This window comes from Lepidochelys olivacea (genome assembly GCF_965140295.1).
Source record: "Lepidochelys olivacea isolate rLepOli2 genome assembly, chromosome: 8".
NCBI lineage: Eukaryota > Metazoa > Chordata > Testudines > Cheloniidae > Lepidochelys > Lepidochelys olivacea.
In genome coordinates this window covers 75,436,335-75,449,535 of record NC_140418.1, presented here as the reverse complement: position 1 = coordinate 75,449,535, position 13,201 = coordinate 75,436,335, and the positions used below count along the sequence as shown (strand labels likewise).

The following is a 13,201-nucleotide window of genomic DNA, read 5'->3' as shown; positions in this document are numbered from 1 at the left end:
ACAACATAGCCAATTTCAGAGTAACAGCCGTGTTAGTCTGTATTCGCAAAAAGAAAAGGAGTACTTGTGGCACCTTAGAGACTAACCAATTTATTTGAGCATAAGCTTTTGTGAGCTACAGCTCACTTCATCAGATGCATACTGTGGAAAGTGTAGAAGATCTCTTTATACACACAAAGCATGAAAAAATAACATAGCCAATGTCCTTTCAAATAATTATTACCATGCTCTTATGTTGTATTTGAGACAGCGTGATGTGATATAGCAGGACAGCCCCACAGTGACTGTGTATGGAGTAGTTTACATATAAACTATATCTGCAGGAAACTAAAGCAAGACAAATTTATGAAAAGCAGCCCAACTTTTCCAAAATGGTTCAAACACACTGTTATAACAACGGATACAATAAGTTTTTGATTGCGAAGGTCACTGCATTAGGCCCAGGTCAACTCAAAGATTACACATAGAAAAGACTGGGCACAGGCTTGAAGAATTGTGATATCTCAGCCTGCTATAAATTTGCTAGAAAAAAAAATGGTTTCCACTAGAGAAACTTTGAAATAAAAAAAACAAAATTTCAACAGAAATATTTTGCAGATTTTTGTATATGGTTCATAAGCAGTTACATATCGCTAAAGATCATCAGATCCAAACTGTATAATCAGCAAGTATATATATTTTAATTCTTGTTTTAGCATTGACCCATAGTTTGCTCATTAAATAAAAAGTACGATCAACAACTGATCATTTGAGAGTTGGATAGTTTCTTTTAAAACAGATTTTTTCTAAAGAAAGCAAAGGTGTCGAGAACAATGAGATTTTTGCAGTGCCTTAGATCATGCAGGTCCTGTCCTGTGAAAGGGGCTGTTTCTATTCTAAAACCCACTGGTACATACTACAAAGTCCTGCCCGCTCCCAGAAGACAGGCATGCTTTTTAAAGGCACCACTTGACGCATGATTTGCACCTGCCCAGACATGGAGTGCAAAGGATGAGCAAACAGCATACTCTCAACATGAGAAGCTTGGCAACAGCACTGAATGAACACTGACACGTGGGAGACTTTGAATTTTTTTTAAGCAAGATTAAATGATACAGCTACATAAAATAAAAATACAGTCCTCAAGCAGTGATATGTAATATACTTTATGAAAGAGTAATAAGAATGTTGTTTCTTTTATTGCTTTAAAAAAGTAGTTATCAGTAACAATAATACAACTGACAAATTAGTATATTACTATTATTATTACTGTACCGGTATGACGATAATGCCTTGGAGCCCCATTCATAGATTGGGCCAGGACCAGATTGTGCAAGGCGCTGTACAAACACAGTGCAATGAGACAGTCCTCACCCCAATCAGCCCAACCATCAGTGTATCAGTCTTGCAGCTAAGTGAGTTATTATATGAGCTATAGTCCCAAATGCCATGCCAGATACTTGGGTAAGGGAATGAAACAAGAATTAAGGAATGAATGGTCATTCACTTGAGCTCCTTTTTGCTGGCCAATTTATTGAATGGATTTGGGGTCTGTCACCCAGCCTCTCTTCCAACTGTCGAAGCAATGCAACAGTAGAACAATTCATTCATAAGAAGCGGCTCAAGAAAAATACAGCGCAAGCCAGCAACCTCTACCTAAAGCACAGTCAGGTGCTCATCTGAGCCAGCATTTGCATCAAGGGCAGAGCAGGCGAAGTGAAGGGTGCACACCAAAAGGTCCATGGAGGTGTGATGGGGTGGGAAGAAGTGGAGTTGACGAAGCAATGTTGACAAAAACTTGCACTTTCCTTAGTGAGGTGCTGGAGGAAGAGCAACTATCTGCTTTCCAACAGGATATTTCAAAGCCCCTTAATTCATTTCTAAAAACACCCCCCATCCTTCCCCTCCATCTTCCATCCTGGTCTTCTGTAACAACAATGTGTATTTGTGCTGGGTGCTACATCAAGCTTTCTAGGGCTCTCAGATTCTCAGGAACAGCAATTCCTTCTGATCTTGCAACACTGGAAATTACATGAACATAGAACTGTGCAATGACTGGTGTGATTTTGCACGTCTACAGCCAATGTCACACGAAAACCTGAATGATTTCCATATAGTTCCATATATTTTCACCAGGTCTGAATATGACCTGAAGCAATTCTTTCTAGCACTGCATACAGGGTGCCAATCCTCTTCTCATAAAAGAAGTCCTATTATCCTGCAACCCTGTCTATATAGGTTCTTATACTGCACTCATCACCGTATTGAACATGTAGAATTTATAATGCTGAAAAAACAAACAGATTAAATACAAAAATAAAAAACACTCTTTGATACCACTAATCATCTTATTTATCAAAAAGAAAAGGAGTACTTGTGGCACCTTAGAGACTAACCAATTTATTTGAGCATGAGCTTTCGTGAGCTGAAGTGAGTTGTAGCTCACGAAAGCTCATGCTCAAATAAATTGGTTAGTCTCTAAGGTGCCACAAGTACTCCTTTTCTTTTTGCGACTACAGACCAACACGGCTGTTACTCTGAAACCTGTCATCTTATTTATCTTCCCCTGCACAGCCTGCTCATAGCTGAAGCCTTATATAAAACCACTGCCTCATCCTGCCTCAGCTTTACTTTCCTGTTTAGCCATGCACCAGCTTTAGATCCACTTCTGCCAGCCTTCTCAAGACATGCCCACATCCTGGCCTTACCTTTTCTACTTCACTGTCATCAACTATGATAACATGCCACCCATACTTGACATTATCACTGTTAAACAGCTGGTCCCTCCAATTGTAAGTCATCACTACTCTCTCACAAACAACACATACAAAATAATTGATATTCTGCCCCTCCCCTTTCATCACTGGCACTCAAGAAGCCAGAAATTGTATTTTAATGACTTTTTAACCCTCAGTTTAAATTGGGATTGGCTTCAAGCCTTCAGAATACAGACTTACCCCTCTTGAGACTATGTATTTTAAGTTGAGCTTGTACTCACCTGTCTTGCTATTGTATTGCATGTTTCATTTCTTTAACAGTTTTCTTATTTAAAAAGATCATGGCTTGTATTGCAACTGAAGATTAATTAGTTAAGGTTTGTAAAGCCCTCTGAAGATGAGAACCAGGTTAAGTACGCTCATTATAACGGACTAATATATACTCCCACGTAGCACAACATATATCAGGGTAACAATTGTTAGAGAATTGAATTAAACGTTTTTCCAATTTCAATAAATAGCAATTTTTTTTTAAAAAGGCCCTTAATATAGATCCAATTCTGTTTGATACTAACATCTGGAAATTATTCAACATAATTTAAGCACTCTGCTTTCCCATATCACCCAACCTCCTAATGAGTAACGTGTGTTCTGTGGTAATAAAATAGGTAGAGATGGGGTGGGGAAATAATATAACCCAAAACCAACTCATAATTATCGTGGATTTGATTCAAAATAATAATATAGATTAATATAGTTTCTGTTATATTTCCATAGGGACTTCTGCAGCTCTGTCAGCTTAAAAGCGTGACCAACTCCCGCAAACTGTGTGAATCTGCATGGCAGGCTCCAAGCATGTTAACATTGTTCCACAGGAATCCCAGAAGGCCCTGCGGGAGCCTGCAAACTGCAACAACAGAATCCAACACTTCTTAGAGGAAAGCACAGATTTAGTCTAATGGATTTTCATATGAGGAAATGTTCCATATCTGGGCATTTTGCATAAAGGCAAAAGTTTAAAAACATCTGGAAACAGCAGAGTCCAGAAACACCAGGGATCTCTGAGCTGTTAAGTCTGAAGTAATGTAAATTACTATCGACCAGCTCTTTAGGCCATTGGGAATCTACCTAGATTTCACCACTTTTAATATCTAAAAAGACTCCCTATGCTTTTGCTGGTAAGACTATCCCAAATGGGCCTAAATGTCCAAACAAGAATCAAATATGCCCAGGTGACAAACTTGTACAAAGAAGTGGCTTGGGGGTGTGTGGTAATTTAGTGGCACTTTTTATTGGTCTGTAGCATGATGAATGGAACTAGACAAAGAGGGTCAGATTTCAGGAGAGATCTAGTTTGATGCATCACCAGTGGGTTCAGGAATACAAGCAGAGGCCAAGCTGCTATTCTAGAAAGCAGGGATTGGCAACCTTTGGCACACGGCCTGCCGGGGAAAGCCCCTGGCGGGCGAAACCGGTTTGTTTACCTGCAGCATCTGCGGGTTTGGCCAATTGCAGCTCCCAATGGCCGCGGTTCGCTGTCCCAGGCCCATGGGGGCTGCGGGAAGGGCGGCAAGCACATCCCTTGGCCCGCGCCACCTCCCGCAGCCCCCATGGGCCTGGGACGGCGAACAGCGGCCAGTGGGAGCTGAGATCGGCCCAACCTGCAGACACTACAGGTAAAAAAACTGGCCCGGCCCGCCAAGAGCTTTCCCTGATGGGCCACATGCCAAAGGTTGCCAATCCCTGCTATAGAGCGTCAGCATGAAACACCAACCACTCTGCATACTCAGTAAAGATCTCTTTCATACAATTCTGCTGCACCACTTATTACTAATGAAAAATAGCCAATGCAGGGGGTGCAGACAGAGACTCTCCATTCCACAGACAGCTCAGGGAGGGACTGTAATCTCCTATATCAGGGGTGGCCAACCTGTGGCTCCGGAGTCACATGCAGCTCTTCAGAAGTTAATATGCAGCTCCTTGTATAGGCACTGACTCCGGGGCTGGAGCTACAGATGCCAACTTTCCAATGGCCCAGGAGTGCTCACTGCTCAACCCCTGGCTCTGACACAGGCCCTGCCCCCACTCTACCCCTTCCCATGCCCTCCCCTGAGCCTGCCATGCCCTCACTCCTCTCCCTTCCCCCAGAGCCTCCTGCACACCACAAAACAGCTGATCAGGAGGTGCGGGGAGGGAGGGGGAGGTGCTGGGAGCTGCTGACGTATTACTGTGGCTCTTTGGCAATGTATATTGGTAAATTCTGCCTCCTTTTCAGGCTCAGGTAGGCCACCCATGTCCTATATGCTCTCCTTTGATCAAGGACTTTTTACTGAAAAAGCACATTTATCTGAGCATTTACACTGTACTAATATGCCAGGGAGAGATCCAACGCAAAGAAACTGGTAGAGGCCTCAGTACTTCAACTTTTCAAAAGAGAAAATATTAAACTTCCACTTGCCTTTCTTGTATGTAAACTATTCCATGCTGTGAATAGACCACCCTATGTGACTCATCCTGAGAAACTATAGCCTTTGGCAAAAACGAGGAGTACTTCTGGCACCTTAGAGACCAACAAATTTATTTGGGCATAAGCTTCCGTGGGCTAAAACCCACTTTATCAAATGCATGGAGTGGAAAAAAAACAGTAGGCAGGTATCTATACACAGAAACCTATAGCTTTTGGGTTGTTTTGCTTTATGCACATCAAAATTACACACAACAAATTTTAAAGGAACGTCACTAAACTGATAGCCAAGTGAGAAAAAGCAAGTAGTAAAGTGTGGGAGCAAAGGGAAAACGGGGATATCTAGGTAAGGTAAGGGGATAAAGACCATCCAATATCCCCTAGAGCCCAGAATTTCTCTTGGGAACCCAACATCTAAGATCACTCAACTTCAACAAGGAAAGAAAAGTGTTAAAGAATTAAAGAAAGGGAGAGAAAGGAAGAAAAAGAAAAAGGAGAGCCTTCACTCAAAAAAATTATACTGAATTTAAGAGAACTATTCCCATTCGGTACCTCTTAAAAGGATCACAGTACTGTAATACAAATATGACTTTCTATCAGGACAAATGAGATTTCTTTGAAGATTTATGGTTTCTGCTGATGGTAATGGCATAGTTTCCATTGCCTCATATGGTAATCTGTTGGCATGGACTGTGCTCTGAAGTGCCTGGATAGTAAAAACCCAAGAAACTGTCAGAGTAGGAATTACACCACAAGTTATTCTTTTTAGAGTATCTGTTTGAGCGAAGGAACAGGAGTAACAGCAGGAGGAAGGCAGCTAGGTAGTTTCTGGATAAGGGAAAGTCAGACAACAGTGTCAAGTTAGTGTATGCACTCAAGCATATTAGATTACAGGCCACATGAAATGATAATTCTAGATCTCTCTGTTTCTGCATATTGCTAATTATATTAGGAAAGACAAATCTTTACCTATGTTAGTGATAATTAACAATATGCATCATTAGCCATCTCATTTCAAGAGATAGGGAGGTGTGTTAAAATTGTATTTACAAGTGAGTAGGAGATATCCATTTACTGTTACAGATTCCTCCATGACAAAGAATTGCACCATCTGCCATCTTTTTGAGAAGGAGGAAGCAAATGAGAGAGAAAATCTACACAGTCACTGTAACACATGGCCAGACAGTCTTTCATCCTTAACTTAGAACCCACCTGAACACCAGAGTTCTTAGATTTAATCCAGAACCTTTGAGGATCCAGTATCATTTGGTTCTGGTAAAAAGCAAGTTCTGGAGACTCTAAAACTTATCTTATTCCTTAGAAGTAGAACTTAGAATAGGATTACTTTCAAACAAATAATCTTAATTGTTTACATAGCACAAACATCCATTTAGCTATAGAAGCTATGTTATTAAACTGAAAATGTATTGAAAATAAACTACATTTCTTTTTGCGATAAGTCTAAGATATTTCACACAACCCAACATTTCTGGAGGGAAGAGAGGGGAAAGGGAATGATCTTACGGTATCAAATAACTGTTGTTTCTTTTGTTCTCAATTGTGGTGTTTTCTCTTTTTTGCCATTCTGATGTGCTTGTTGAGTAAAAAAACCAAACCTCTCCCCTCCCCCCCAAAAAAACCCAAACAGAGAATTTCAGAAGTGCTCAGCATTGGCCTAACTCCACTCCGACTGACATCAGTAGCAATACTGCCATAAATGTCAGTGGTGCACTTTTAAACCAACAATGAATACTTTTGAAAAACCCGTCCTGAAAGTGTTAGGGGAGTATTGTGAGGATGCTATCCCGAATATCGCAATACTTTTCCACCGCCACCATCATGGACTAAATCCTGAACACAAATCTCACATGTAGGCCCAGTGAAGGAGTAGGCCCAGAGAAGGCTTCAACAGGTGAAGGGGCAAACTTGATTTCTACAAGACTACTTGTGGATGTAAATTTAAGCAGGATTTTGTCCCAGGAGTTGCTCTTAGGGTGACCAGACAGCAAATGTGAAAAATAAGGATGGGGGTGGGGGGTAATAGGAGCCCATACAAGAAAAAGACCCAAAAATTGGGACTGTCCCTATAAAATCGGGACATCTGGTCACCCTAGTTGCTCTACAACAGTGGTTCTCAACCAGGGTACACGTACCCTGGAAGAGGAGATAGGGTCAGGGGACACAGAGGTCTTCTGGGGGTTGTGTCATTATGCTCCATATTCTTCATAGTAATATTATTATGATATGAGTATGGCATAATTATGATGTATTTTGTGCAAGATAAGGCATGTGAGATATCACTGGAAAGGTAGGTTTCAGAGTGACAGCCGTGTTAGTCTGTATTCGCAAAAAGAAAAGGAGTACTTGTGGCACCTTAGAGACTAACCAATTTATTTGAGCATAAGCTTTCGTGAGCTACAGCTCACTTCATCGGATGCATACTGTGGAAAGTGTAGAAGATCTTTTTATATACACACAAGAGAGTGGTCACTTTAGATAAGCTATTACCAGCAGGAGAGTGGGTTTGTGTGTGAGTGTGAGAAAACCTGGATTTGTGCTGGAAATGGCCCAACTTGATTATCATACACATTGTAAGGAGAGTGATCACTTTAGATAAGCTATTACCAGTAGGAGAGTGGGGTGGGAGGAGGTATTTTTTCATGCTTTGAGTGTATATAAAAAGATCTTCTACACTTTCCACAGTATGCATCCGATGAAGTGAGCTGTAGCTCACAAAAGCTTATGCTCAAATAAATTGGTTAGTCTCTAAGGTGCCACAAGTACTCCTTTTCTTACTGGAAAGGTAATGATTTACTGAATATGATTATCTTGTTTACATGCATGTATCATTTTGGTATCTGAAGTTAGGAATATTGTCTATGCATCTATTACAAGTGTGTTTACACCTGGGGAACGCCCACTAGTCAGAATTCAATCAGTCTAGATGGCTGGTTGGGAAGGGCCATTAGGGAGAACAATAGGTCTTAGAAGATGCAAATCTCCCACTGGGAAGCCTTCCTGGGGATGCTGCAAACAGCCTCTGAGACATGGCTGCAGTGACCCTATAGGGGCATGTGACCAAGTCACCTGGTACTAGACTCCACAATACTATAACTAACAGGCATGGGATTCCACTAACCGGGCGTGGGAATCAAATGGGGGGAGACAAAGGGTTCCCCCCATATGCTAAAGCTATTTAAGGCAGGGGAATGACATCATCGTGGTTCGTTCTTCACTGACTCCCTACCCAAGAAGGAGGACTGCTTGAAACACCTGAGAAACAAAAAGACTGAACTAGGGGAGAAGGGCTGAACACAGGTTAAGGGGTTGTCTAGCCTGTGAAAGGAATAACTGGAGTTTTAAGCTATAATGAAGTGCAGCTTGCCTTCAGAATCTCAGCAATCTGCCTAAAACAACATTTAGGGTGAGAATTTGCTAATTCTAACCAATTTCTTTAGTATATTAAGCTTAGATTGCATGTTTGTTTTATTTGCTAGGTAATCTGCTTTGATCTGTTTCATTTCCCTCATAATCATTTAAAATATATCTTTTGTAGTTAATAAACTTGTTTTGTTTTAAGACCAGTGTGCGGAAAACATTACTGGTGGGCAAAAGCTGTTGCATATCTTCCTCCACGTTGAGGGAAGGGGCTAATTTCATGAGCTTATGCTGTACAGATATCTGTGCAGTGCAAGACAGTATAATTTTGGGTTTACCCTCTAGAGTGGGGTGCGCACTTGAGTACTGGGCAGTTCCTTAGCTGAACCTTCCCATGCAAAGCCGATTTCAGTGTCCTGTGTGTTTCTGCAGTTGGGTCTGTCCCTACCTGTATGTGTGCTGGTAAAATGCAGTCTGAAGCCTGAGGGAGGGCTTGGCAGGCTGCACAGCAGTACAATGTAAAGGGAACCAAGGCTGGTGGAAAGGGAAGCCAGACTAGTGGGTCAGGCAGGCTCAGTGGTACCCCAGTTCCAACTGGCACTCTGTGGGAAAGGGGCAGTCACAGGGGTATGTCAACTTATCTAGATATTTGCCTAGTTTTACAACACGCTACATAAAAAGCGTTAGCAAAGTCAGTACAAACTAAAATTTCATACAACTTGTTTATTATACTGCTCTATATACACTATACACTGAAACGTAAGTACAATATTTATATTCTAATTGATTTATTTTATAATTATATGGTAAAAATGAGAAAGTAAAGCAACTTTTCAGTAAAAGCGTGTTGTGACACCTTTGCATTTTTATATCTGATTTTGGAAGCAAGAAGTTTTTAAGTGAGGTGAAACTATTGGGGCTTCGCAGGGCTCCTGAATGGGGTACAGTAGTCTGGAAAGGTTGAGAGCCACTGCTCTACAAAACTAAAGCTTTTCACTTGTTTATTCTCTGATTTGAGCATTATGCATTCAATTCACCTCACACATTGAATTAGTGTAAGTGAATTTGGGCCAGATCCTATTTTAATTGAAGTCAATGGCAAAACACACATGAAGCAAGATTGAGGTTGAGCAACATTTCTGGAAGTACATGTAGCATGTCTTTCCAAAGAGGAAAGATGAGTAGGACACTAATAACTGCTGATGTAAAGCCAGGAGCCAAACTCCGAGACACATGTACCAAGGCGACATAAAGGAGATGCAGCAAACATTGGGCAGTATATGACCTGTAGTGTAAAACCACAAAGGGCAGGTGGGTAAAGATAAGCAACTATTAGGGACAGCTATATTTGTTTAGTGTAACACTAAAACCGTCTGAAGGCAGTAGATTCAAAAGTTTGACTGTTTCTCAAATGTTACTGGTTTCATACTTTGCATAGAACAGATTGGGAGGAAAAGAATGAGGGGGTGGAATCATAGAATCATAGAATATCAGGGTTGGAAGGGACCCCTGAAGGTCATCTAGTCCAACCCCCTGCTCGAAGCAGGACCAATTCCCAGTTAAATCATCCCAGCCAGGGCTTTGTCAAGCCTGACCTTAAAAACCTCTAAGGAAGGAGATTCTACCACCTCCCTAGGTAACGCATTCCAGTGTTTCACCACCCTCTTAGTGAAAAAGTTTTTCCTAATATCCAATCTAAACCTCCCCCACTGCAACTTGAGACCATTACTCCTCGTTCTGTCATCTGCTACCATTGAGAACAGTCTAGAGCCATCCTCTTTGGAACCCCCTTTCAGGTAGTTGAAAGCAGCTATCAAATCCCCCCTCATTCTTCTCTTCTGCAGGCTAAACAATCCCAGCTCCCTCAGCCTCTCCTCATAAGTCATGTGTTCTAGACCCCTAATCATTTTTGTTGCCCTTCGCTGGACTCTCTCCAATTTGTCCACATCCTTCTTGAAGTGTGGGGCCCAAAACTGGACACAGTACTCCAGATGAGGCCTCACCAATGTCGAATAGAGGGGAACGATCACGTCCCTCGATCTGCTCGCTATGCCCCTACTTATACATGCAATGAGGATGCAATGAGAAAACCATGTGCAAAGAAAACCAAATACAGAAAGAGCGTGAAAATGGAGGGAAAAAAACCTTCTATTGAAATAATAAATGGCATAGATATCATATCCAAGTCTACATATACTGCTCTTAGGGGACCTTAACTTTCTGGAGGTTCTTTTATTGCCAACATTTAGCATGAGATTACCTTCAGCTAGAAAGGTACGTTTTCAGTAGTGGTTCTTTTGAATTGAATCACCGCTGAGGCAAGGGAGAAGTTTAGAATTAAAGGGAAAAAGTTCAGACTCAGACTACTTTTGTCAACTCAAAACCCACTATGCACCACCACCTAATCTCTGTAAGGAAGTAAATTTGGCCTTTACATTACCTTCATATTGGTGTACTTCTGCAATAGCATATTAAGATACATGCCAATCTCTGATTTGTTTTCAGGTTGTTCAGTAATCCTGCATGCAACCAGAGTACGAATGAATGCATTCCTCATCCCACCCAGTATTATCACCCATATTAATTCCTATTCTGTACTATGATCAATTCTATCCCAGAGTATTGGCATGCAACACCCAATCCACTCTTTTCCTTTAACATTGCACTGCAAGTCAAAAGTAAGTTTAACCAAGATACTATTTTCCTCCTTTATTTTCTGTAGTGTTTTTAGAGGATTTTTACCATATATAGCATAAGTATCTGACTTCTCCTACCTGCCCATTTCAGAACCATCCTAGACTCCTGCAGAAGCTGTGTGCTGTTCTCTTGTTGGATTTAACTATGTATGGCACAATCCCACATATCTGATTTTCTCCCCGTGCAGAGGGATTTTTGATGCCTCTTTTGAAATGTTTATTCCCTCCATTCCTGGCTACTGATAAAACCATATGGCCCACTGCCTCTGTCACAGCAGAAGTAATCTAACCTTCTGTACTGCCTGCATACTTCTGGCATTTTCCCTTACGCAGGAATGCAAATTGCCTTTGGAACTAGAAACTTTTCCTTCCACTTTTTAAAAGCAAGTTTCTGCCTCTGTGTTTTGTGTTTCTGTGTGCGTGCACTGCCAAGAAGCAAAACTGAGGTTAGTTAAATTATAAATGGTGTGCTTGGAACACTGCAGGATTAATTTGAAAAAGAAAACTATCAGATAAAACTCAGACTTTGGTGCAAGGTATGGTTACTTATGAAGGAGTAAATTACAGATAAAGGAGTAAGTTTATGAATGAATAAGATGACCAAATCAAATTAGTTCTTGATTATACATTAAAGTCCAGTTCAATATCAGCTGAAGCAGAGGAAAGTTAGCCAGTGTAAACAATATACTGTAAACCAAGTTTAGCAAGAGACTACAGTTGTTTAGATACATAGTAATTTGATTATACAAAAACAGGGAATGAATGAGAAACCTGTTCAGCTCAACATCTGCTGACCACAACTTCATGACAGTATTACAAATACAGCATTACTCTAGAAAACAAACATCTGTACCTGGGGAAAAAAAGTCCTTCCAAACAGATGTACTGTATGTTTTATCAAAGTACTAAATTTTATGCAATTTTTCCTGTACTTATTTTATGAACAAAAACTGTCAAGGTTCAAATTTCTGCTTTTCTGAATTTTGCAGTAACATGCTGTTTACAGGGAACTTTTCCCCTAGTACTTTTCCATCTCCAAATACTACTCTCCCTCTCTTCCTCCCAAGTGAGCTTTCAGGAAATACTCAGGAATTCATCTTTTCTCTGAATAATCAGCATAGTCCAAATGGACTGTTTTCCATTTAAATAATCCTAACATGCAGAGCTTTTGTTTTGAATGCCAGTGAACTAAAGACAGAATCGTTTGTGTTACAGACTTCATCACCGAAAATATTCAGACTACACTGATCCACAACACAAAAGTGAAGTTTCCAGTGACCAAATTTTAATTTAGCTTATTCTACTGTGTGTACCTAAGCTCTCCTTACAGTACTAAGTGCATCTAATATGCTCTTTCTAACCAAATCTGTTATTTAGTGTTGCTGTGTCCTATTAACCATGGTCCACATCCTATTAACCATGGATGCATTTCAGTGATGGCTGACTTCCAGCATGTACAGAGACTGAAAAACACTATAGGATTCCGTCACATGGAAGTCTACGTAAAAACAGGATATGGCTGTTATTTGAACAGAGACTAATGGGGGGGGGGGGAATAAAATGTAATCAATCAAGTGGTGTTTAAATCCATGGCTACTGAAAGAAGAAGAAATGAACAAATCTATAACTACTGCATTATTTCAAGCTGTGGTTAACTTTAAAAATGCTTTTTGTTGTGAAATAGTTCCTTTCCCCAGAGATAGCTCATAATGGTCTTGGATTTTAACCTTCTTACTGTAGAAAGGATAGGAAGTTGCATGGAAACAATGAATGGAAGTGCACTTTTTATCACACAAGGACAGGAAGCATTCAGCTCACTTGACATTAGAATTCCATACTGGGGCCAGAGAAAAAAAATAAACCATGTGGTTGTTTTTTAAAAAGCCTATTTAGATTCAAAACCATTGTATTTTTAATAGATTACTATTGAAACTATACAAACCAACCTACCCACATTACTGCTGCGA

General features: G+C 40.6%; 1 protein-coding gene across 7 annotated transcripts in view; it reads right to left on the bottom strand.

The window, feature by feature from the left end:
* Positions 1 to 13,201, bottom strand: part of TGFBR3 (transforming growth factor beta receptor 3) — a 179,190-nt gene that overhangs the window by 98,056 nt on the left and 67,933 nt on the right. The window lies entirely within an intron of this gene.